Raw genomic sequence first — 26,939 nt, 5'->3', positions numbered from 1 at the left:
TTTTAAAAAAATCAGAAAAGCAATAGCAACTTGGAGGAGGGCAGTGATTTAAACCAAAGCACTGTTGTGGTTGTGGCGGCACTACAGAGAAGGCTTGCTGTAAATATGTAAATATAAACATATATTTCAAATATAAATTTGAAATAACAGCAACTTTATGAATTACAAACATTTCACTAATATGACAGGTACACAGGGGGAAAAAACATTGGGAACCAGATATGGGAGAACCCAATTATCATGTGGGCTTCCCTTTCAGCAGTGACACCTCAGCATAGCTTAGCAGTCAAGAGCAGTTGATGGTGGTGCTGGGAGAGCCCAAGGGCTGGATAAAGCGCTTCTGTGGGCTGCATCCAACTTGCGGACCTTATGGTTTGACACCCCTGACTTACTGCCCAATCCTGAACAGTGCTTGCTAGTTTACCACCAGTGCATACTGTTGCAAATGTTCACATATGCGGGCCCTACCGCTGGATGAGCACCAGTGGTAGCCCAGCACTGGCCTAGTGCCGGGCGGCTGCTGAGGATCCAACACTCAGCGGTCATGTGGACTGCTGAGCAGTGGAGAGGTAAGTGGGGCATGGGAGGAGGTGGACAGCGGCAGAGAGAGGGTGGAGAGGAGGCGTGCTGGGGGGGAGGGAGGGAATCAGGACCAGTGGAGCTTTGATCCACTGGATCCAGAACCTCAGTGTTGGGCTCACCGCCCTACATGGAGGCTCTTGATTCACCTCTGACCTTTTGGTTGGTGGAGAATCGAGTAGCCCCATTGCAGGGCTACTCACTTTACCCAGGAGAAGGGGACAAAAGTCCCCTTCTGCTGAGGAGCCAAAGGCGGCTGCCTGGAGCGCGCAGGATGCAGCAGCAGCCATTTTTGGCATCACTGCAGCCCCGCACCCCAGGCAGCTCAGGATTGGGCTCTTAGGCTGTAATCTTATCTTGCTCACTGGAAACAAACACTTCCACTAGCTTATATAGTTCATGTCCAAAGGTATGATATCCTTCTTCAAGGTGGAGAAGCTTGCTTTCCTAGAGTTTGTGCAGCATTATATTTCAAAGTGGAAGATTCCACGCAGGACTACTTTTTAGAGTTTCAGCTCTTGTGTCAGCCATCCGAGTTGCATTCAAGGAACACTAGGAGTCATGTAGTAGGAAGGCAGTTCATCTGACCAGAGGTAGTTGGTTAATTTGCCCGGTCAAAGATGATACATTTCTGTTCAGCATTACACTTGGCAACTTGAAAGGAACTCTGGTAATCAGTAATGTCCATCTTGAACACGGCCTACCTGGGATGATGTCACACTGCTGTGAACATTGCCCATAAATTCTCAAGCAGTGATAGTGCTCCATGAAGCACAGAACACTGTGAATGACCTGAATGTCACCAACACACTATAGGAAAAACGCTTACCAGCTTATTTGGGTCCACTTATTTTGGACAGCACCCTAAATAATTCCTTTATGGAATTTCCTTCCAGAGTTGGCCAGTTTCCTCTGTGTCCATCTTTAGGCAGAAATTTAAGACACTTTTCTTTGAGAAGGTTTCTTGTTTTATGGAATGATGTCACTGCTTAGGTTTTCATACACTGTATTTTTTTATTGCTGGTTTATTTTAACCATTATTATTTAAGGTTTTGTATGCATTTCTGTTGCATAAGCCAATTTGTTGCCTTTACTAAGAGCAAGATATAAATAATTCAAAGAATTTGCTTATGCAGATCATTTTCGATTGTAAACCTAAGCATCTATTTCACTGTACCTATGTTACTGTTCCAATTTGTATGGAAGCATAATAATTAATAAAGCAAGTATATTGTAGGTGCTATACAATAATTTATTATGGCAGTGTTCTAATAATTCTCCTCTATGGAGAACTCGTGCAAGGAAAGGGCCCTACAGGTAGACCACAGCTGCAATACAAGGACTTCTGCAAGAGGGATCTGAAGGCCTTAGGAGTGGACCTCAACAGGTGGGAAACCCTGGCCTCTGTGCGGCCCGCTTGGAGGCAGGCTGTGCAGCATGGCCTTTCCCAGTTTGAAGAGACACTTGGCCAACGGTCTGAGGCAAAAAGGCAAAGAAGGAAGGCCCATAGCCAGGGAGACAGACCAGGGACAGACTGCACTTGCTCCTGGTGTGGAAGGGATTGTCACTCCCGAATTGGCCTTTTCAGCCACACTAGACGCTGTTCCAGAACCACCATTCAGAGCGCGATACCATAGTCTTTCGAGACTGAAGGTTGCCAACATGATGTTCTAATAATTAAGCAGTGTTTAAATTCCAAATTGGAAATATTTGTGTCCCACAAACTTATAAAAATTGAGATCTTTCAGTTAGAAATCTGTTGTTTTTTAGATTCAAGCAACATGCCTAAGGGTGGTTTCTTGTTCATATTCTCTAGCAAGTTTTTTTACCAGCCTGAGAGAGCTCTTTAGATAACCTGGGCTGCAATCCTATCCACAATTACTGGGGAGTAAACCCCATTGACTATATTAGGATTTACTCCTGAATAGATATGCAAAGAATTAGACTTTTAATAACATACTATAGTTGTTAAAATAAATTGATTTCATATGTTTTAGAATTTTATCTTCTTTGTCACATGTTACATGCAAAAATGTTCCGAAATGCAGTTTCAAAAATGGTATGCCATTTTTTTCCTCACAGCAAATACATGACATTCAAAATTCATTTTTTTGTCTCTGTATCTTCAAATTTGTGCACATGCGTGATGCAGTATGGAACACAGGCTACAAATATTTTGATGCCCGGGGGGGGGGGGACACGATGACACCAGTGTATTATATGCAAACAATGTGTATTTTACTAGTCCTGTGAATGGTGTAGCCTTGCAACCTGACCCTAACATGTTCACTGAGAAATAAATCCCATTGAAGGTAAAGAACTTACTTTCTACTTTGGATCCATAGGACCAATTGCTTTGAGATGCCTGTTTTCAATTGCTGAGTGCAATCTTTATAGGGAATAGTATATGATAAAGCTTTCCTCTTGTCATTGACCTCTTCTGCACAAGAAAACAATGGCATTGCTACAAGGCCAGAAATGGCAACTAGTGATCATGCATAACATTTGGATTGGTGCAATAGCAAATTGGGACCACGGTATTCACTGATTTGGTATCCACTAATTTGATTCACCACTGATACCATGGTCCACCTTTAAATACCTTGTAACAAGAAAAAAAGCACCAAAATCCAACTTCCTACCTTTGTGCTGTTAAATAATTATAATTTCATTCCACTGTATTCCATTATTCACCCCGTCTAGTGGCTGAATGTGGTATAGTGTCTATACCAATGCATTCTGGGGTGATGATGGAGAAATCTGGAGTGGGTCTTTACAGCTATTTTTCCATTGATTTGGTATCCACCAATTTTTTTTTTATCGACTGGAGGTTCCGGAACAGAACACGAGTGCATAATGATGCACAACCTGCACTGATATGAAAAATTAAAGGCTTGATTTAAGGGTGCCTGGTGGAAAGAGCATAACAGGAAAAGTATAATTCTTCCTGTTCAGCATGAGAATCTTTTAATTGATAAAATGCACACTTTCACAATGATGAATCTGATAACTGTTATACAGCATAAAATGTAGCGTGCAAATTTGCAGGCAGGTCATAAGGCCAATGATTGGTTTAACATATATAAGAACCTTTTGGTTAGGGGGTTAAGAGAGAAGAAGTTATGTCAGCAGTTTGATAATATTGCAGGCGGAAACACTAGAGTATGTGTTCAGTAATTATAATTCCATCCATTAAATAGTTGAGATCATTTTTGCTCTTCTGTTTTACACTTTTTCAGTATTTTTTTGGATTAAATTATTGATTTCATTGTTTCAACATCTGTGAAATATACAAGCTGCTGTTGTAAGAAGTTCCTTTCTTCCTTCCCTCCTGAGTGTATTCCCATTATGCAATAACATGTAGCTGGGGGCTAAATGCATTCCATACACATGCATTTCCAAAGTTTACTTTTCAAAGCCAAAAATATGGATCAGACCATCTCAGTAATTGCACCCTTTGAGAGAGAAAAAAATTAAGGTCTAGTAGAAATATCTATTTCTAGGGCTGTGCTACTTGGATTTAGGCTTATTGATAGCAATTGGTTTTATAACAGTTTGTAATTTTTTTATATATTTTTTTTGGTAATTAAAAAGGGTTCTTAACCTTAATGCATTGCAGCAATCCTTTCTTGGATTCTCTCAAAGTCTGAGAAAATACTTTGCGCTACAAGCAAAAACAAATAATTTTGCAACCCAATTCCACGGCCAGTTTTAGAAAATGGTTTGGCATTCCCAAGTCCCAAAATGACAAGAAATCTACCACCCCAGCAACAATTAAGATTAAAGACACCAGAAGGTTCAGAAGTAACGTTTGGAATATGTAGATTCTATGCTGTTGCCTTGTTCAGGTTATAGGGACCCATGAGTGTGCCATTGTGCAAAAACAGTTGGGAAGACTTTCTTAAAACAACCACAGAACCTTCACTGCTTCGGGCAAAGTACTGAACTCTACTTAGCATGTCTCAAACTTTGGATGAAGAAGTGAGAAAAGGCAAAGACAGCTGGTGCAAGACATGCAAGCCAAAGCTGGGAATAGCAACTTCTTGAAGCATTAGTTTACGACTTGGTTGCTAAACAGGTTGATCCAGGGGCTGGCCCATCCAGGAGGTCAACTGAAGCAGTTGCTCAGGGGGCAGTTTGGGGAGGGGCACCTACCTCAGTTTCCCCCACTTATGTAATGCCTCAGTTATGCCAGATCCCAACCCCCATTCCCAGGGAGTTCAGAGCGCTCAAGATGTTCAAGACGCTCTGCTCTCGTCGGACTTGTGCCACCTCAGCAGGTGGCACAAATCTGAGGACACCCATTGGGGCCAGGGTGCCTTCGCAGAGGTAAGGGGAAAAGTTTCCCCTTACCCCTGGGGCTGAGCCACTTTGGGCCCCTATCCCACGCTGGATACAGCACAAGCTTCTTGGGTTGCCTGCTCCAGCACAGGGTAGGATTGCACCCTAGGTGTCCTAGATGCTAAGTAGTGAGGATGAATGCAGATACCAAAAATGTGTTGTTAAACATGGTGACAATTTGAGAATATATTTTTGATAACTTGGGCACAGAGGTTTTTTTTTTCTGGACTTAGATGGGATATATACTTCAGTCTGTACTCACACACACACACCTGTATATGATATGTATATATGTCTGCCTGCACGTATTGTGTCGATCAGCTTCCAGAACAATGGGTGTTGTGCTTCATGCAGCTGTGGGATCACCCAGTTGATATGGCTTCCTGGCATCCCTGCCCATACATTTGTCCAGTCAGGCAGGGGCATGACTGCAATTTCTTGGAAATAGTAGTACCTGTGGGGTTCCGCTGCACCTGTCAGCAGTAGCATGAGCGACATCAGAGCTTTTTGGCATGTTCTTACTCTTTCTGTCAGGATGATACCAGGTTGTGTGCATGTAATTAATTCTATGCAAGGTTTCAAAAGGTGTAGAGTGAGCAAGCACATCCAAAATGCTGGCCTAATTTTTTGCAGCATATGGTCCTCCAGGACGCAGTTTAGGAATCAGTGGTTTGAAGAGGTGTCACTATTCTATGACAATGCTTGGCAGTTCTCTGCTGTCCATCTTTTTCTGAAATCTAGAAAGCGATTGTTCGGTGAAGGACAACCTTTTGTGTATTGCGTTCGAGTCTCTGAATGAAGATATCTTAAAATACTGTACATTTGTACTCTGTGGCATTCTACTGAGCTTCTTCTACCCCCCAATAGTAGTTTGATATATTGCATTCTAGCTGACAGTGGTAACATTTTCCTTCTCCCCCCCCTTAAGTTATTGAGAGGGGGGGGGGAAACTTACCAAAATATGAGCACATTTGTGAAATATATTTGACATTGGAGCATAATTCTCCAAGCTGCGGAGCACAGTGTGCTGATTTTGAAAGTCTGTTTCCACTCAAGGATTCCAACCTTTCGTTTTGCAAAGCCTTCTGGGAATTGCTTTTCCCGGCCTGCATTCCAGTAGCTTTTTTATTTCCTGTAGCTGTGTCAAAAGCAGTAATAGCAAGTCTCAAGAATGGAACAGGTTACTTTTCATAATATCTGTACCATATGGGCCTTTGCAGGCTCTCTTTCTAATATGTTTGGGAAATGATAGCAGAGGCACAGAATGATTCCATTCATTAATTGTTCTCCCAACTGCAAGGCCTACAAATGTAAAGTGGGTTGAGTGACAACAACTTTACACTTTCTTTTTTCCAAAAATGTGTTTTAGAGCATGTGATGATCAAAGCAGCTTAATTTCCACTATTTATAGGACACTTGCTTCTGCTGCAGTGTCTTTTGAATGAGCATCAACTCCGGCAGTGGTTATGTGTTTTGCATAATTCATTCATTATGTGTTTTCTCAAATCTGCTTGCCAGAGACAATGCCTAATTTTCCTTTCACCAGTTTCTCTACGAGGCACAGAAGGTGATTATCCACAGCTTGCTGAGGAATGAACTGGGTGGAGAAAAGCATTATTTGCACAAGGAGCAGCAAATGGCCCTTGTCAAAACAAAGACACTTGAACTACAGTTGGCCAAAGAGAGAATCTCTTTACAAAAAGTAGACTCAGAGGAATTGGCTGGGTCTTTATTTGTGCATCTGAAGGGAAAACTATAAACGTATACGCTAAGCAAAACTGAACTTTTTTAAAAAGTTCAGTTTATCATTAACTTCAACAAAAGCCCTTTTTGTTGGTCTGTTCTCAGATCCAGTGTGCTGTGGTCCTTTGCTGAAAAGCAAAATACCTGTTTAGCACACTGAGAAGATTGTAAGTAGAACAGCTAATCAACTTGCTTATGAGTCAATAGAAAGTCATAAATGGACGGTGAGTGCAGTGGAGGACACTGCAATAAATCCATTTTGTGTAAAATAGCAGCTAAAATGTGGTGGCCTGAAAAGTTCCAGATCCAAACTTTGCCTGTGCCACAAACTTACTAGGTGGTCTTACACAGACCCGTATCTCTGAGTTGAAAGGGTTGTCATTGCATGGAAATGTTTCAAGAGATACAGGGGCATATAGGCAGACATGCCAGACAGGAACCCTCAAGTGTAGATGCAGGGTCCAGAATACCAGCCAATGTCTTTAAGAGAGTGACATTTCAGTGGAGGAACTGAGGGATGTCAAATACACTTCTAAGTAGGTAGATCCTGCTGATGGATTTTCACTTAATGAGGGTCAGGGCTTTGCCCTGTGCAGCCTCATGTGGTGTGTCAAAAAAGTGTGATCTTTCAGTCATTTCTTTCAGCTGAGGCAGAAAAATGAGCCTTCTTCCCATGAGAAAAGTATTTGTAAGAAGGACTGCCTGTCCAAGTGGCCCATGCCTCAGAGAGCTTCACGCACAAACTCATAATTAGCAGTTATTTTTGCACATTCAGCATGACACAGCGGCTACTGAAACATTTCATCTCTTAAGAAACTCCCTCAAAGCTGGCTTGAGGTTTTTTTGTCACCATTTTGTTGAATCTTGAACTTTCCGGTTATGTCACGTAAGTATTTAATTATTATGGTAAAATGCTCTGAATCCAGATCCATCCAATCACAGGGGCAAGACTAATCATTTAATTCACTAGCATGCACCACTCACTTTGCAAGGCTGGAAGGAAACAGGCTCATCCCGTGGCAGAGGACTGTACTATGAACTTTCTTTTTATATTTCATCTGACTTCAAGTCAACTTTCTTTGGCGTACCACATTTTTGTCTCAGTGACAATCAATGAAGTTTAAAACAGCACATCAAAAACTCAAGAAAAATATGTCAACACCATATTGATTCCAAGAGCCTTCCTCCAGACCAGAGCAAAGAATCCTGCCTCCGGTGGAAGACTCCTTCCTCCAGGGGAAGGAAACCATAAGATAACCCACTGTGTTTATGGTTTCCTTCTGCTGGAGAAAGAAGTCTTCCATTTGAGGCAAAATTCCTTCCTCTGGAGCAGGGGCCGGCAAACATTTTGGCAGGAGGGCCACATCATCTCTCTGACACTGTTTTGGGGACTGGGAAAAAAGAATTAATTTACATTTCAAATTTGAATAAATTTAAATACATGAATGAATATATTAGAGATGGAACTTACATGAATGAATGAATTTTACTGAGCTTATTTATAATACATATGAGAACTATAATGCAGGCATGAAGAACCGCATGAAAACTATGAACTGTTTGAACCATATACCTCTTGCACAGTGAAATGGTTGGCAACCTTCAGTCTCGAAAGACTATGGTATAAGCCTACAGCACCAGGTATTCCCAGGTGGTCTCCCATCCAAGTACTAACCAGGCCTGACCCTGCTTAGCTTCTGAGATCAGATGAGATCAGGCATGTGCAGGGTAACAGTGAAAACATACAGGCCAAAGCCAGACTAAGCCAGAAACATATGGAGACATAAGTTAAGAACATAAGAACATAAGAACAGCCCCACTGGATCAGGCCATAGGCCCATCTAGTCCAGCTTCCTGTATCTCACAGCGGCCCACCAAATTTCCCAGGGAGCACACCAGATAACAAGAGACCTCATCCTGGTGCCCTCCCCAAGTTGTTCAGAGGCAATGCAGGAGAGGTTAAAATAATGCCCAGGGAAAAGTAGAAAACACATGGAGACTATAAAAGGCCTTGCTCTAACTTGGCCTTTGCTCACATCTGGTGGTCACGGGCCAGCATGAACTTCAAAAGTCTCCAATAGGCCAGAGGCTCATTGGAGACTAGGGGCTCCCTGCTGGCCGAATTGAGGGTGTGCCACTCCAAGGGCAGGAAACCATAGGATAACCCACTGTGTTTATGGTTATGGAGGAAGAAGTCTTCTACTGGAGGCAGATTTCTTGCTCGGGAGCAAGGCTCCAGAGGAAGGTCCTACTTGGGGCTGATGTCAGGGTCCAGGTATTGTTTGGCAGCTGCCAAGGGCTCACAGCTGATCCCTGAGATCACCTTTGCACTTACAGCTTTTGTCCAGTGGTGAAGTGACTGTTGCTGCCTGATCTTTCTCATTCTACCAAGGGGATCCACCTAGAGTGCTGTTTGCACTCTGAAAGCTTTCCTGTCCCCTGAAGTTCCCTGAAAGCGGAATCTGGCCCTGAACCTTAAAAGTAGAATACAGTGCAATAAATCCCCTCCCCCCAAAAATGATCAGGAAATAATCAACAAGGAGTAGCAGTTTAAAGGCAAACAAAACCGCAACAATTAATCAATACAGCAGTCAAGTTATTATAATAGCAATTCTATATTACAAAAAGTATTAGAGTAACATGAAGCAGCAGAGGAACAGCCCAATCCTGAGCTCCCATAGCACGCAGCTTCGGCGGCACCGAAAACGGCTGTTGCCACATCCTATATACCTCGGGCTACCACAGGCGGCACCTCTGGAGAAGGGGACTTTTGTCCCCTTCTCCTGGGTAAGGAAAGTAGCCCTGCAATGGGGCTACTCAATTCATCGCTGCCCTCTCCCCGCTTCCCGCCTCCCCGTCACACTTCCTCCCTGCCCCCTCTCTGCCCACCTCCTCCCTCCACAAAACGTCTCCTCCCTGCCTCCCCCTGCCCCCCTTTCCTCACCGTGGCTCAGTGGTCCGTGCGACTGCCGAGCTGCAGAGGCTGGGCACCCACCTGGCACGAGCCCAGTGCCAGCCAACGCTGGGCTAGTACGGGCGCAGGCCTGTCATTACGCCTTGCAAATGTGCCTTATGGCACATTTGTGACAGCGCGCTAGCACTAATCCAGAGCGTTGAGCTCAGGATTGGGTTATGAATCTCCAACTACATAAATTTTAAGTGTAAATTAATTCTTTTTTCCCAGCCCCCAAAATAGTACCTGAGAAATGATGAGGCCCTCCTGCCAAAATGTTTGGACACCCCTGTTCTAAAGGATGACTTGATTCCATGGAGAAATGACAGAAACAAGGGAGAAGAAAGTTCGAGGACCATTTCTAAGTAACATGCAATAAATGAACCACAAATGTGTTTATTTCTTGCACTGGGTCACAAGGTGTCACTTCAGAATCAATTTAATGGGCCATCAAGTGTAATGGTGATCACTGAATTTAGGGCTGGTTCAGCCACCCATGTTAATAGTTTTATGATTGCAGCGTCAAGCAATGACTTGTATCAGTGAATGGCCCAACACAATGCAGACATTTCCATATTACCTCAATATTTTCCAATTACCCCTGCTAATTGGGTAAGAGGCACTTTTTCAAGTGGGTGCTCCTCTTTTTTTTAGCAGGGAGAGAGTAACTGGCCCACCTCACCCCAGCACTGTCTGTTCTAGTGGCTGTCTGCTGGTATTCTTTTGTATCTTTTTAGATTGTGAGCCCTTTTGGGACAGGGAGCCATTTAGTTATTTGATTTTTCTCTGTAAACCGCTTTGTGAACTTTTAGTTGAAAAGCGGTATGTAAATACTGTTAATAAATTAATAATAATAGAGGCGATTAATGTATTCAGCTGTAACTTCCAAGTTATCAGATGAGAAATCAGGTAATGTGCATGCATGTAAGAACTGAACCTCAGCTTTGATGTATGTTTCACACACACACACACACACACGTGTTTATTATTATCTTATTATTCTGTATTGCGCTGTGTATAATTATGTTAACCCCCTGAGGGATTATTATGTAAGGAGCACTTTCATTCCTGGTTGTTTTAATGTTTAAAATCAGCTCTAACAAATGTGCTTAAAATGCACTTTTTTGCAATTTAGTCTTGAATGTATCCAAAAGTCAGCCTTTTTGCCCTTTATGAAGTAATCTGAAGTGGTATCCCTGCTACACATTAAGAAAACCACACACACCACGTTTTGATCTCCCCCATATTTAAAAAGTGAGGTGTGTGTGTGTGTGTGTGTGTGTGTGTGTGTGTGTTTCAAAGGACAAGAGAAAATGTGCACCTGGCATATACTGCCTTGGGGGGGTCACAGCCACCACTTCAACAGACTCTCACAGACATTAGAAAAATCTTTCTATATCAGACTTCTATTCTCCTCCCCCCTTTTCCGTGTTACCTCCATGATTTTCATTCTTTCCTATGTGGAATCAATTAGTGAACAATCCAAAAGCAAAGAAACATGGCTTGGGTTGGAGAGAGAGAGAGAGAGAGTCTAAATTAATCAGCCCTTAATAAAAGGAGGTCCTATAGCCAAAAATATTTAACATATTACTTTATGGCATTTAGTAAGTACTGGCAGAATGGGGCTGACCACAAGACATCCTAGCGGTTCAGCCTTTTGCCTCACCCTCCCATTGGTTTTGCCTGGATGAAGAGGGCAGAGCATGGCAGCTTCTATTCCTGCTTTGGCATCTTGCGCATAGTCTGCTGTTCACAGCAAACAGTCGCTCCCCATCCAGGAGGTCAGTCTGGGATGAGCTGGTTGTCCACAGAAGGCCAAGCAGGAATTTTTTGCTCCACTGCCCAATTGGCATGGATATGGAAGTTTTTTGTCGACTTCAAATTGAAGCCAGCTGGGTTTGGTGCTTTACTCTTAGCTATGTGATCACAACTGGCAGATATAGTGTGGGTAAAGAGCCAGCTTAGGGATTGGTGTGATCCTGAGGAAGTGGCGTGGGAATGGGGGGGGGGGCAGAACAGGTCCCCAGAGGTTTCTTGGTTCGGAGATGCTGACTAGGAACCCCTTTCCATGGATTATAAAGTCAATTCAGATTGACTTTAAACCAGTTGGACAAATTGCTCCCAACTGTGGTGACAAGCTGAAGGGCCCACTGTGCTAGGGCAATCTAGTCATGTATGCAATTTTATATTAAAAAATGCTTACTCTATTTGGACCATTCCCTCACATGCACTTTTTTAAGGGAACATTTTGATTGCTTTCAATTCCACCATAGAGATAGAAAGTCTTTAATAAATTTTAGACCTTGGTTATGAATATGGAGCCCACAAAAAATGTTTCCAGTTGGGCCCTGCAGCTTCTAAGGCCAGCCCTGAGTCAACCTCAAAGTCTTCTCAAGCGGGGGAGGGGGCAGTGCAATCCAAATCTTCCTTGCTCCCCTGAGGGATTGGCATTGATAAGCTGCAATTGGCGTAGGTGACTTAGGACCCAATCCTGTGCTGGCACTCCAGCACCAGGTGTTGCAAATGAGACGTAAGGCACATCCTCAACATCCAGAGAGGAGTGAGTGCCGGCGCTCGCCAAGCGCCAGTCAGCACTGAGCCCAGCACCGGATGTATGCCATTAAGAGCACAGTAAGTGCTCCAGGTGGTAGAGAGAGCCTTGGGAGGTGGGGGGAGGTGTTCCAGGGTGGTTGGGGCGGGGAGGAACCATATCCTATCCTCCATGTCAAACTGCAAAGCCTGACACAGAGGTTCTAAAGTTGAGACTTGTGAAACCCATTGAGGGGCTTCAGTGCAGTGAAACTCAGTGCAGGGAGGCCAGACCCAGCTTCTGTAGTGGTGGCAGCAGGTGAGTCTGTGCCGGCTGAGCTCAGCCAGTGGGGGGACCTGGGGGGCGTGGGGAGGAGGTATTCCAGGTTGGGGTGAGGGTGGGCGGTGCATGGGCCCATGGGCAGGCTGGCAGGGAGTGGAAGTTGGGGCCAGGACCCAGTAGTTATCCCGGATCCTAGCCCCGTTCCCAGACCACGTGAAGTGGCTCTTGGCTGCTCCGTTCTGCCCCACCTCTTCAGGTGGCGCAGATCTGAGTAGACCCATTGGGGCTGCTGTGGTTCTCCCCAGGGCAAGGGAAATTTTTTCCCCTTTCCTCAGGCCGAGCCTCAGCCAGTCCCAAACTTGTGCTGGATACAGCGTAGGCCCACTGGCCTCCCTATTCCAGCGCAAGTTAGGATTGCACTGCTTGTCACACTTCTGTTATTGACAGGCACAATTCACTCTAGCAGAGGTGCTCACCTTCACCTCTTTTGTGTTCCTGTCTATGGATTGTTTTCAGAAGCAAATAAATGGCCTCCTTCTGGTTGCATCTCCCCTCGTCCTGGGTGCTGACATCCCAGTATAATTCTAGTTCCAAGAAGAAATTGGGGAACCAGTTGCTAAGCACTGAGTTCTGCATCTCATTCTTCTGCCTCAGAAGTATTAATGTATGTGGCATAATTTACCAGTCTTTTCAGGAATGTACGTTGTAACCAGAGTTAAGCAATTTCAAATTCTACTGGTTCAATACGAGAATGGATTCAACTTTTCCCCATGGAAACTAATAGAACGTAAACGTTGCCTGCATCATACCCAATATGTTGGAACTCTTCATGTGTTTCTTTGAGCATTCAGTCAATTTTAACATATTTATAAGGGAACCTCATTTTGTCATCAGTATAGATATGCAGCTACAATATTCCCTTCAAATAATCATTAAAATCCAGTGACAATTGAATTTTAAATGCTAATACTTTGAATTATTGCCAAATGCCTATGTAACATACAGAATAATTATTTCCAGATATTTTGTCTTTGCATTTTCAATTCTGACTATAAACATCATTGTACTTTCTTTCAAGGAAGAAAGTTTCCAAGTGTGCAATAAATTAAGTTTTACCAGAAGGGGACACAATGTTTCCTTTGATTTTCTTACGTGTGTAAGGCAAATCCAAATGTAGTGAATACCGGTAAATGAATCTGCATTATATGCTGTGGCTGAATGACTTTTGGAAACTTAAATGTGCAATGAAGTAGATATTTAAATTTTCCTATATGGAACTTCTCTTCATTATTCTTTACCATGCATTCCCCAATAAATACAGCCGACAACAGGTATGGGATTAAATGGGCCACTTTATTAAATTACAACAAGCGCAACAAGGCAAAATAGGTAAACAATACCCAAACTAAGGGGCGGGGTTCTAAGTGGGGGAAACAGCCCTAGCCGTCTACATCCCCCAGTCTCATAGGGCGTCCACCCGACTCCAGGCATAGCTCAATAGTTATTAAGCCCGCCTTTCACCGTCGCCCGAAGAGGGTAAGCCAGCCAAACTACTATGCCTTCAGGTCACCTGTCAGGCTCAGTCGTCCCGCCCCCTAATGCCAGCCAGCCAATCAGCTGGCAGCAAGCCCTGCTGCCAGCTGATAGGGGACTAGCAATGGCAATCATTGCTAGCGTGCCCATACAGGCACGCTAGCTGCCTTTATTACTACTATGATTTTAGCATCAGTAGTTCTTGGCTGAGATGATAGAAGAACATAAGGAGAATGGTCCTGATTAAGCTCTAGTTGTGGGGAATTGCTTGCATGTAATAACAGGTAGTTCTGAATGGAGAAACACTGTCCCATACACATCAAAGGATTCCAGTAGAGGTAGTTCAGTGGGGGCCCAGATGAATTTTGTGATGTGTCTGCAGATTAACCAGGCAGACTTTCATCATCATCATCATCATCATCATCATCATCAGTTGTGCATGTGAAAAAGTCTGCTTCTGAAGAAGGATCCCTCTTCCTGGACCAGAGTATCTACAATTGAATCAAATATTACTGGAACACATATACATACATACGCCCCTTCCACAACCTTTATGGCCCAGTCCTAAAGCAGCTGGGCGGCAGCTGAACACATGTTCTGCTAGTGTTGACTGCCATAAAGCACTCGGCACCAGTCATAGAAAGGCCTCCAGCTGTGAGCAAAGCCTTATGCTGCCAGAGACAGGTGCAGAGACAAGACACACACTCAGGAGTAAACAGATGCCACTGCTGATAGAGATATGGTGCTGGAGGAAACAGGAAGGGGTGCGCAAGAGTGGCATGGGGTAGGGGAGGGTGGAAAGAGGTGGCTATGAAGGGGGAAGGGTGGAAATAAGTGGCAATGGAAGTAGGGAGGGCAGATTGGTTCCAGGAAGGGGGCACAGCAGCAGGATTGACCTCCTAATCCTAACACCCTTCCCAAATCTGATCCTGCAGCATGGGCGCACATGGACCTGTGCCAACTATTTTGCTAGGGCAGGTCCAAGTAGACCCCTGCATCATGGAGGCTTACCTATGGGTAAGGGAATGATTGTTTCCTTACCAGATGAGACCCCTGCAAATGCCCTCCCCCCTGCAGGAAGCAGTAGTAGACATTTCAGTGCCAGTGGGGGAGGAGAGCAGGATTGGCTGTTTGTTTTTTACTTGTATTTTCCAAACACATCTTTACCAGTTACTTCCACCCACCAACAATTTTCCTCACAATTTATAGGCTCAATTGTCAAAATTTTCTTCTTCATTTAGTGAGGTAAAAATAAGTGTATCTTGCATTATGCATGATTGTGCATCCTCGTAATGCTTATACATATAGAACACAGACTGAATGAAATATCACTAGCATTTTTTTAACTCTATAATTTAAACAGTTCAATGGGATTTTGATTACCCAACAGGTTTGTGTAGACATCATGGGAACCTGAACTGACACTGATGTTTTAGATGAATAGCAGTTTAGGATTTGTTAGCTGTGTAATGTGATACAACTGAGTAGCACCCAAGGGGGGGGGTGTACAATTCAAAATAACTGATCAGTACTGACAATACTAATCAGCTGATACCCATGTACTCTGAATTATAAAATATCCAGTGCCATTTCCAGCATTAAGTCCAAGTGAAAAAGGTGACATGCCGCACAGTTCTGTGCATTTTTACGCATAACTCACAGCCCAATCCTACCTAACTTCCTGTGTGGCAATGCAGTGAGTGGTGACAATGCAGCACTGAAGCTTCTGAGGGATTAAAAATACCCCAAAATAGGGGGAAATAGGCCCAGACATAGGGGACAAAACAGGGCATCCACCACAGGTATAAGTGCAGATCCAAGTCAATCTCTGAAACCATGGCTTTCTTGATTTCCCATCTGGAGACTGCACCAGTTCCAGTGGGGAATGTAAATTTGACCCCTTATACAAATAAAGCCACAAAAAAAATCAGAATTAGGACAGGCCCATTGTCTACTTGCAGCTAAAGACTCCATTAGTGGGACTTCCAAATAAGAACCCCCTTATCATAATGTGATGCAAGCAGTCACTTCAGGCTGTCAAACCTGCAGGTGGCCCCAGTTCCTGTCTTCCAGCTCAATTTCATTGTGTTACTAAAATGAAAAAAAGAGTCTCATTTTGACTTTTCATTTCACGTCAAAAAACATTTAAGGCTTGTGTTGCTTCCAAGAAGTGGATGGAATCCAACTGCTACTGCAGGCAATGTATTCTCACAGATTTTTAAGGAGCTAGATTGCGCCAAAGGTGTTTGAGATCAGAGGCCAGGATCCTGTGGGCTATACATGGCAGGTTATGTGTCTGGAAGCAGTTTGGGCATATGCCCAAGTTGGGACTTAATGTATCCTGATCCAGACATAAACTCAGTTTCCCTGCTGTTTAAGAACGCTGGAAATGGCTGCTGAGGAACTGCATTAAACAATATAAGCTTGTGGTTCTATGCTCTCTTAAAAACATAGTCTGCTGAAGTCACTGGGTCTTACTTTCAAGGATGAGGTAATCGTATTTAATCTTCTGGCTTCCAAGTTATTCCTCTTAATGGGTCTCAGCACAAACCAGACCAACAGAATGCAATAGAAGCCTCTGTGAATAATAACAGAAGCAATTCTCGCTTAATGGAGATAAAAGATTATAAATCTAGAATTCGGCAGATCTATGGTCTTTCAGTTAAAAGACAGAAAGGATTGAAAGTATGCATGCTGTCCATGAAGTAAGGTTGCTTAAAGAAAAATCCACCAGGGGCTTTGTTCTCCATATTGGAAGTCTTCAAAGCATTACTCAGTGGCATCACTAGGATTCGCGTCACCTGGTGCGGGTGGCCTGCGTGTCACCCCATGCAGCGGGTGGGGCAACATCCCAGGTGGTGGGCGTGATTATGTACAGTTGCCCCACCCCCACTGGGTTCTTGGCTGCACCTTTTGATAGAACACAGATATTACAATGTGGTTTGTTTCATTGCATTCTGCATGAAATTACACATTGATTGATACATAACATGATGGTATTATTCCTCGAAACTCTGATTTTAGTGATTTTGAAAACTTGTAGAGGCTCACACACACACCCCATGTCAACTTATTAACACCTTATTGCCGCAGTTCTCCAATGTTTAGCACCAGTACCCACTTTTTAGAATGACAATCTGTCCAGGACCCATTGGAAGTGATGTCATGGCCAGAAGTGACATCATCAAGCAAATTAAAATAAATAATTATAAATAATTAAATTAAAATAAAAGAAATAATTAAATAAGGGGGAGCCAGTCCTGTTCCACCAAGTGAATTTTCTCTGTAGCCTGCCTGCAATAACATGCCCCCCCCCCAAAAAAAAAGAATCAGTGAGATTTCCAGCTCTCCCCAGTGCCCAGTTTAAAGTTCTTCTATTTCAAGCACATCAAGATAAAGACAAACCTGGCTTTACAAGTGCAAAATAGAAAACATTTCCCTTACCAGTTCAAGCCTCTTTTTTTGTCCTTTTTAGTGGGGGGGGAGTGCGGAAGGCTGCCTTCTGCAGCATTTGTTGTGCTCCAGTTCCATGTTGTGCAGAATGCGGCGGCCCATGTGGTTACTGGAGGTAGGCGGTTTGACTCTGTCAGCCCGCTTCTCCAGGGGGTACATTGGCTGCCCATTCGTTTCCAGGCCCAATTCAAAGTGCAGGTTTTGACCTTTAAAGCCCTTTACTGCTCTGGGCCAGGGTATCTTAGGGACCACCTACATCCGTACAATCCGGCTCGTCCTTATAGGTCATCAGAGAAGGCCTTTTTACAAGTGCCGCTGCCTAGGGAGGTACGGGGGGTGGCAGCAAGAAATAGGGCCTTCTCAGAAGTGCACCAACATCATGGAACGCCCTTCCCCTTGACTTGAGAATGGCTCCCTCTCTTGAGACTTTTCGGCGGGGCCTGAAGACCCTTCTGTTTAAACAAGCCTTCTGAGTTCATGGCCTTTTTAACATCTTTTTAAACATCTTTTCTACATCTCTTAGTATTTTTTACAGGCCTGATTCCTATGATCTGCTGCTCCATGCTCCTTTTATATTAACATTATTATTATTAACAGTATTTATATACCGCTTTTCAACAAAAAGTTCACAAAGCGGTTTACAGAGAAAAATCAAATACCTAATGGCTCCCTGTCCCAATAGGGCTCACAATCTAAAAAGATGCAACACCAGCAGACAGCCACTAGAAAAGACACTGCTGGGGTGAGGAGGGCCAGTTACTCTTCCCCTGCTAAAAAAAAGAGGAGCACCCACTTGAAAAAGTGCCTCTTACTCAGTTAGCAGAGGTTTTACCTGATTTTTTATCTGATTACTGTTTTTATGATATTTGTTAACATGTTAATGTTTTTATCTGTTTTTTAATATTATGTTTTAATCTGTTTTTAACCTGTTGTAAGCCGCCCTGGGTCCCTTTGGGGAGAAGGGCGGGGTATAAATAGTATAAATAAAGTTTATTATTATTATTATTATTATTATTATTATTATTATTATTATTATTATTATTATTATTATAGGGCTCAATACACTCACCAGCTGGGAGGGAGGGACCTCCTTCTCGGGTGTTTTTGGGGGGGCTGCATTCATTGGATCAGGACCATTCTGATGTTCTTGGATTACTCTCAGCCTGCCCTTTCCGATGGACTAAGGCAAGTTTGCCTACTCACGAGGAAACACGGCCATGAGGCTGTTTGCTTTCTTTTTTGCATTTTTATTTATTTATTTTTAATTAACACACACAGACATACAAACATATAACATACATTTAGGAGTGCTAAATACCATATACCATTACTTATTAATCATACTATATCTTCTAATTTGCTACTCATCTACTTCTGCCTCTTATTAGTTTATCCATTTATTTATATAATATATACTAAATTTCCCCTAATGCCTTGCACTATATTTTCTAAATTTTCACTTTTTATCAAACATAAACTTACTTCAATTACTCATTAATATTAAAACTCATAAAAATTAATCTAATTCCCAAAATATAACAACATATAAAACAATTCTTCCATCTACTTCTAACTCTTCTACTCATTTATATATTATATAAAATATAATAGTTTTTTCCTAATTCCCTATATTTTCTAATTATTCACTTTTTATCATTTAACATAATAACCACCTATAAAACAATTCATCCACATGCTAACATTTCCAGCTATTTTTTCTAATTCATTCTAATTCATATATATGAATTTTGTATGTATTTGTTTTTTAAGTAAATTTAAACCAGTTATTAACTAAATAAAATCCTCCAATTTTCTTTAACCCTCAGGTTAACCCTCAGGTTTCTTTTTTCTTTCTTTCCATTTTTTTCTCCTGTAATATCTTTAATAATTTATCTCCATAACAGAATCCAATAAGCCCACACTTTCTTATATAAGGTATGTTCATTCTTCCAATTAACTGGGATATATTTTCTTCTTCTTGTTCCAACAAATTTTGTATTTTGTGCACCCATGTTACTCTGTCCATCTTCTCTATTTCAATCTCCATCAGCATCCCCTCTAGATCCTGTTGATTTTCCACTCTTCTAATTTCTGTATCCGCTCTTCTGATGATGATTTCATCCCTCACCATCATCTTTTCCACTTTCTCCTTCTGTTTATCTTCTGTTTTCTTCACATCTTCCAATTGCTCCTTGCACACATCTATCTGTTGAAAGAGAGTCTTTAAACTGGCTTGAATCTGCAAGGACCAACTCAACTGCTGTCTTCTCATTGTGAACAATTTTTCCAAATTTTTGAGGATCATTTGAGTCCAAATATCTGGAACAGGCTCGATCTTGCAATTTCTCTCTAATCCACAAGATGTCCACAACGTATTATTCTCCTTACTTCCACCACATATTTTTTTTTCAGTCAGGCATTCTTCGAATTTTTCTTACAGATAACAGTGTGGTTAATCTAGAAAAACAAAATGAAAGGAACAGTCTCAAGAAGATAAAAGACTTTCAAGTTTAATGAAAATTATGTCCACAAGCAACTTTGGATTTTAGTCCACACACCAAATTATATTTATAGTTATAATCCATGACCGATTTATTCCACTACAAAGATAAAGAGCACTTTCAACATCCTTAAAAAGTTTCTCATCAATGTCTTCAGTGTATCCAGGGCTTTAGCCAAATCAGTCGATCAAAGCCGGGGACAATATTAACACATACTTATTTTAAATTTCCAACTTAAACTTTATGCTTCATGCTTTTTCTTCCATATGGTATCTTAGCACAGAGCCAGCAGCTTGATTGCAGACACTGCACCTCCCCCAGTACTGTCCCTGATGATTAGGTTTCTGAGAAAAACGCTCCCCCAGTTGGGCTTTCAAAATCTCAGATACCTGCACTGTGGAAAGATCTTATCTCTCCTGATAAGGATGTTCAGATCCTCTTCAGACCTGCAGTTTTTTGGGGAAAAACAGACTGTCTGAGGAGCCCCAGAGACATGTCTGTTCATCCACTGGTTGGCTCCTCCTCCCAGGCTGAGTTTGCTTTCCATAGGGCTCAATACACTCGCAGCTGGGAGGGAGGGAGGGACCTCCTTCTGGGGTGTTTTGGGGGGGGCTGCATTCATTGGATCAGGACCATTCAGGTGTTGTTGGATTCCTCTCCGCCTACACTTTCTTTTTTTTCTCTTTTTTATCTAACTATAATAAACATAAAATACATAAACAATACTCTAATGGTGTAGCAAGAGCGAAGCAAAAAAATTCCTGCTACTTATATTTTAGATACATAAAGTCTAAACATTAACAAATGTTAGTCTATATTATTTGTCTAATCCTTTAAAACCAATCTTCAAATCCATAATACATTAAATTATTGTTTTCTTTATGTTTCAAAAAATCAATAATTGGTTTCCAATTTTTCAAGAAGTTTTTTGTTGAGTTCTTCTTAAGTAAAGTTGTGAGTTTGTCCATCTCTGTAAAGTTCACAAGTTTTGTCCACCATTCTTCTATTGAGGGTATGATTATAGTCTTCCAATTTTGAGCATAAAGTATTCTGGCAGCGCTTATCATATACAAAAATAAAACTTCATTTTTTCTTTCCACATATTCATCTGTCATACCTAAAAAAATACTTCTGGCTTCATCTGTATATTTGTTTTTAAGATCAACTGTATCTGTGCATGAATTTGTAACCAATATTTTTTTACTTTTGAACACGTCCACCACATGTGGTAAAAGGTTCCCTCTTGTTTCTTACATTTCCAACAACTATTGGACATACTTTCATACATTTTGGCTAATTTACTTGGTGTCACAAACCATAGATAAATCATCTTATATAGTTGGCAACCTTCAGTCTCGAAAGACTATGGTATCGCGCTCTGAAAGGTGGTTCTGGAACAGCGTCTAGTGTGGCTGAAAAGGCATCTTATATATATTTTCCTTAATGTTAACATTCAGGGTAAATTTTATCTGTTTTATCCATAGTTTCTCCCATCTTTCCATTGAGAGTTCATGGCCCACATTTTTCACCCACTGGATCATGCATTCTTTGACCTGTTCATGTTCTGTTTCAAATTTCAAAAGCAATTTATATATTTTAGATGTTACTTGCTCATCTGATCTTAGTTGTTTCTTCAATATTGACTCTCCCTCTTCAAAGCCATATAATTTTTTATCAGTTTTAAATCTTTCTAATAATTGTAAATACATAAACCATTGGACCTCCTTCTGGGGTGTTTTGGGGTGGCTGCATTCATTGGATCAGGACCATTCAGGTGTTGTTGGATTCCTCTCTGCCTGCCCTTTCCAATGCATTAAGGCAAGTATGCCTACTCATGAGTAAACACACGATATGGCTTGGTTTAACTTTCCATAGGTCTCCATGCATTTTTTTGTTTCCGGTTTTTTTGCCATAACTTTTGAACAAAAGGAGCTATTTAACTCTGGTGTTCTGCATTGCATTCCACTGGACATTCCACATCCAATGGTGTATGGCATGACAGGGTTGCCCCTAAAACCATGATGCTAGTGCGTCATCCCCCGTGCGCATCACCCCCCCGTGTGACCCACACACCCTGTGCCCCCCTAGCAACGCCACTGGCATTACTTTGTTTCAGACTTTACAAAAAAATAACCCAAATAGGTTATTTGGGTTATTTTTTTAAAAAAGAATGCATATTGAACTCATAAAGCTCTGTTTATTGTTCTGGAATTTAGAAATGTATCATCCCAAGGTCATCACCTAAATTTACCTAAGCATTTCACAAACATAAATGAACAGAAACCCTGACATGCCAGTGATATAGAAAAGGTGAGAGTGTTGTTTTTTTCTAGAATCTACTCCAGACAGAAAGTTAGAATTGGAGAGGATGGAAAATGATACACAACTATGATGGGTTTAGATCTTTCAGGAGTGAGCTTAAGCTATCTGATGGTCAATTCCGAACATTCTATCACTTTGTCACACTCTGTATTGCTTCACATAGGGCTGCTTCACACATTGCAAAACAACAAAACCTGGATTTGTTGTGGCCCTTCCTAAAAAAAAACCATCTTTGGATTCCACCAGTCTGGGTAACTATTGATTAGTTTCTAATTTCCCTTTTTTAGGTGATAGAGTGGGTGGTGGTGTCTCAGCTCCACAGGATCATGCAGCTGTGGACCTCTGCAGCCCTGTGCCCGGGGCAAAACTCCGGGATGGCGCTCCCCCCGAGAGCCATCCCTCCCGGGCAGAAATATACCCCTCCTACTCACCAGAGGCTCATAGAGCCTTGCACAGCCCCTTCCCACACCAGGGAAACCTCTGTGAGGTTTCCCGGTGCTATAAACTGTGCTTCCGGCAAATCGGAAGCACAGTTTCCGCCCCCATCAGGAGCCTCAGAGAGGCTTCTGCGGGGTCCCAGCGGCCAGCGCCTGGGACATTTGTCCCAGGGCAGCCAATGGCAGGCACACAACTGGGATCATGAATGAAGCAGATTATCTGGACCCCTTTCAATTCTGCTTTCAGCCAGGCTTAGGAAGAGAGACAGTTTAGGATGATGTGCACCGAGGACTAGATAGGAGAGTGCATCCTTGGTGGTCCTGTTGGACCTCTTGGTGGCTTTCAACAACAAGGACCATGATGTCCTTCTGGGTTGGTTGGCCAAGTTGGAGCTTGAGGGCACCACTTTGTGATGGGTCTATTCCTTTTTGGCTGATAGGTCCCATATGGTGGTGCTGCTGGATGCCTGTTTGGGACCCTGGCCTTTACAGTGCAGGGAGCCACAGGGATCTATTCTGTCCCTCCATGGTCTTTAACATCTACATGATGCCACTGGGAGACATCAGTTGGGATCTGGAGTAGAGTGTCACCATATCCTGATGACACCCAGCTCTATCTCTCCTTACCATGTAATTCAAGGGAAGTTGTTGAAGTCCTGAACTACTGTCTGGAGGCAGCTGGGGTCTCTCAAGGCCAATCAATCAAGGTCAATAATCTGCAATTAAATCTGGATAAGAAAAAAAAGATTTTATCCCCCATTTTTCTGCCTGCCCTATCCCTGGCTCTCATAAGATGATATAGCAAGTGCAGGTACAAAGAGACTCATAGGCGATTGGGCAGTCTGTCAGGGAATAAGTGATTATTTTTGCTTACCTCCTAAAGGCTGCCAATCCCCCCCCATCTCTGTTGATGCAGCTGCATGCTATAACATGGGGGGGGGGGGAGGGAGGATAGGATTGGGCAGCCAAAGTATCTTATGACTTTGCTGTCCTTAACTATTGTTAACACAGTTCCAAAACAACTAAAGAAAAATGATCCTCATATAAACCAAAACAGTTTCATGGTGAAATGCTTTAATCAAGCAACACATGATAGGAGCACACAAAGCCAACAACATAATACACACTTTGTCTCTTGCTAGATTTTGAAGATCAAATAACTCTTTTTTAAAGTATGCCAGTATTTAACAATGTAGACATATAAAAAGTTGTATTATTCAAACAAAGCTTTCAGACCTGCTCTTGAGAGACAGATGGAAACCAGTTGAAGAATTTTGGTACCCATAATTATCCGTTCCATGAGAGAGAGAGAGAGAGAGAGAGAGAGAGAGAGAGAGAGATGGTAGCATCCCAGTTCAATCCTACCTCTATCCCCTTGTGCTGATGCAGTGGTACTGGTGCGGCTACTACTGTATGCTGCAGGGGATTTTGGCTGCAGGCGGTCTCCTCAGAGTAAGGGGACATTTGTCCCTGGGTAAGTCCAGCAGCCAGTATGGATAAACTTGGATCTGCGCCAGATCAATTGTTTGCACAAGTCTGCATTGAACTGGGAAGGTTTGGGATCTGGAATGTGCCAACACTGATCTCACCCCCGCCTAGGCCTGATCCACTCTCCTCCCCTCCCCATCACTCTGGCCTCCCTGCCAGCAGGACCTCTGCATGTCTCACTGAAGGCTGCTTTGGGACTGCCATAAAGCAGCCTCTGCTAGCCCAACACTAGTTACACTGGCAAAGGAAGGGGTTAGGATTGTGGTATTCATCACTGCTAAAGTGATACCATTTTGGATTTGACAATGTATGTACATAGATTATGTTGCAGCTGTTGCAATTCATCTAGAACAGTGGTTCTCAAACTTTTTAGCCCAGGACCCACTTTTTAGAATCATAATCTACTGAGACACACCAGGTCATTAACCTGGAAGTGATGTCATGGCTGGAAGTGACATCATCAAGCAGGAAAAATTTTTAACAATCCTAGGCTGCAATCCTAGCCACACTTACCCAGGAGTAAGCCCCATTGACTACCATTGTGAAAAGCATATACATTGTAGTCTGATAAAAGAAAAGATGCAGTCACATACCATGTTGGCATCAAGTCTAATATACTAAAAATAAAATATTGAAATATCTTATTTTTATGAATACCCACAAGAAGAAGAAGAAGAGTAACAGGTATTTATATACCACCTTTCTTGGTCTTTATTCAAGGTGGTTTACATAGGCAGGCTTTATTTAAATCCCTTATTAAATAGGGATTTTTACAATTTGAAAGAAGGTTCTTTCTTTCAAGAACCACTACATTCAGGTGTTTTCATTCCGATCTGGCTTCACATTCTGGCCTCCATCCTCCCACGCTCAGAGCAGATGGAATAGCTCGGCTTCAGCTTGTCAGCTGCTTCCAGGTCGCACGGTGCCGGTGGCCTCGAACTGGCAACCTTGTGGATGTTATCTTCAGGCAGACGGAGGCTCTACCCTCTAGACCAGACCTCCTGCCCAGACCAGACCTCCTGCCTAAAGGTGGTATGTCAAAATTTTACTGAAGATCCAGAGAAGGTAGTCCTATACAAACATTTGTTTACAGGCTCAACCAAAACCTGAGACAGCTGAATTCTGCTGTGCTTCCATGTGTTTTGCAGACATGTCATTGTGCAAGCATATCCCATTGCCAGTGGCACCTCCTCTCCCACTGACGCATTGGCAGTAATGGGGAGGTTGCTCTCCCTGTGCTTGCCTGTTGTGAACAAACTGTTGTAGGGCAGGAGATAAAGAACAGATATTCGTACAATACCTAACAGATGAGGAAAGAGAGGCTAGAACTTCAGAGCAAGGCAACAGATGAACAAATATATGCAATGATAAAAACCAGAGTATTGAAGAGAGGAGTTTTAGATTTAATATGAATCCTTCCCCACCTAAGGGATGGTGTGGTATATGCAGGAGGCCAGTTTAAGGGATAAAATATCATTCCAACCAGCTCGCTGTCCACTAAACTGTATGCAGTCTTGTACAGTGTCTTTACACATATCAAGAGCGTGCCAAACTGAAGTCCTTAATGTTATAGTTGCTCCCTTGTCTAAATGGATATACGTAAATTCTGCAATGCAAAAGGCAAGTTGGCTGCATGACTTGAGGTTTCAAATTATGCTTCTAGAGAGCATAAAGGTTTTATTTCGTTACCAACCAATACATTTTAATTGTTAACTCTCCCAATTACTGCGATATGCAAGCTGCTTGAAGGAATATATGTATTAGGAAATTGGAAACGTGATTTAAATCAGGGACGTAATTTAAAGTGATCTAAATCACTTGATTTAAATAAATCCTGCATATCTTGGAAGCCCTTTGGGGAGAAAGGCAGAGTATAAATCAAATAAATAAATAAATAAATATCTCTAAAGTGACCAGTAAATGAGGCATAATAAATATACCCTCTTGGCTGCTATTGGCTGCCCCTTCTGCCCCATATTACACTTAAATTTCACTATGAACAGCCCAACATTCCTTCTGACTTGTGGCTTGGCTTGCTCTGTTTTGGAATGTGGGCCTCGGTTATGAGGTAGACTTTTTCGCCCAGCTTTTTTACCTTGCCTTGTAAAAACATCCCATTTTCATACTTTCCAGTTAAAAGTATGCTTTGGGCTATGTGTGTACCAAGTCTCCATTTGAGATTGACCTGGAAATACCTTAAATATTTGGGGACACAGTTCTCTCTGCCATTTCTAGAAAAGTCTTACATGTTTCCCTCTCTGATTTTCCTAGTAATCAGGGTATCTATGTAGACACCCAATTTCAGATGTCTAGGTTGGCCTGGAAGTGCATTTACCATTTGGAAGCATACTATGAATCCATTATTTTTCTAAGGAGAGATGTACAAATGCCCCACTTTCAGACTCTTCCAGTAACTGGGAGGTCCTGGACTAATGTACGTACAATATTTCAGCTTCCTAGCTAGTGTGGAAGTTACTTAACGGTATGGAGGTCCACTATGGAGGAGAAATACAACAATGCCTAGTTTCCAGGCAAATTTGCTAGTAATTGGGGTGCCTTGACCTACACATGTATCAAATGTCAAGGCTCATTGGAAAATATCATTACAATTTGCATATCACAGTGAATGAGTGTGAGAGTCCCACTTTATACGATATATAATGGAACTGAGAGTAAGCTCTAGAAATGAAATGAAAAATGAACATCCAGACAAGAAGATCGCTAGAGCAGCAATTTTCAACCACTGTATTGTGGTTGCCACAGGTCACAGTTCACAG

General features: G+C 42.4%; 1 pseudogene; it reads right to left on the bottom strand.

Moving 5' to 3' along the window:
- Positions 1 to 8,289: 8,289 nt before the first annotated feature.
- LOC136649895 (5S ribosomal RNA) lies at positions 8,290 to 8,405 on the bottom strand (annotated as a pseudogene).
- Between the last annotated feature and the right edge of the window lie 18,534 nt (positions 8,406 to 26,939).

The sequence above is a fragment of the Tiliqua scincoides genome, chromosome 4 (assembly GCF_035046505.1).
Source record: "Tiliqua scincoides isolate rTilSci1 chromosome 4, rTilSci1.hap2, whole genome shotgun sequence".
NCBI lineage: Eukaryota > Metazoa > Chordata > Lepidosauria > Squamata > Scincidae > Tiliqua > Tiliqua scincoides.
The sequence above is the reverse complement of the archived record's forward strand: the minus strand, read 5'-3'. Positions and strand labels throughout refer to the sequence as shown.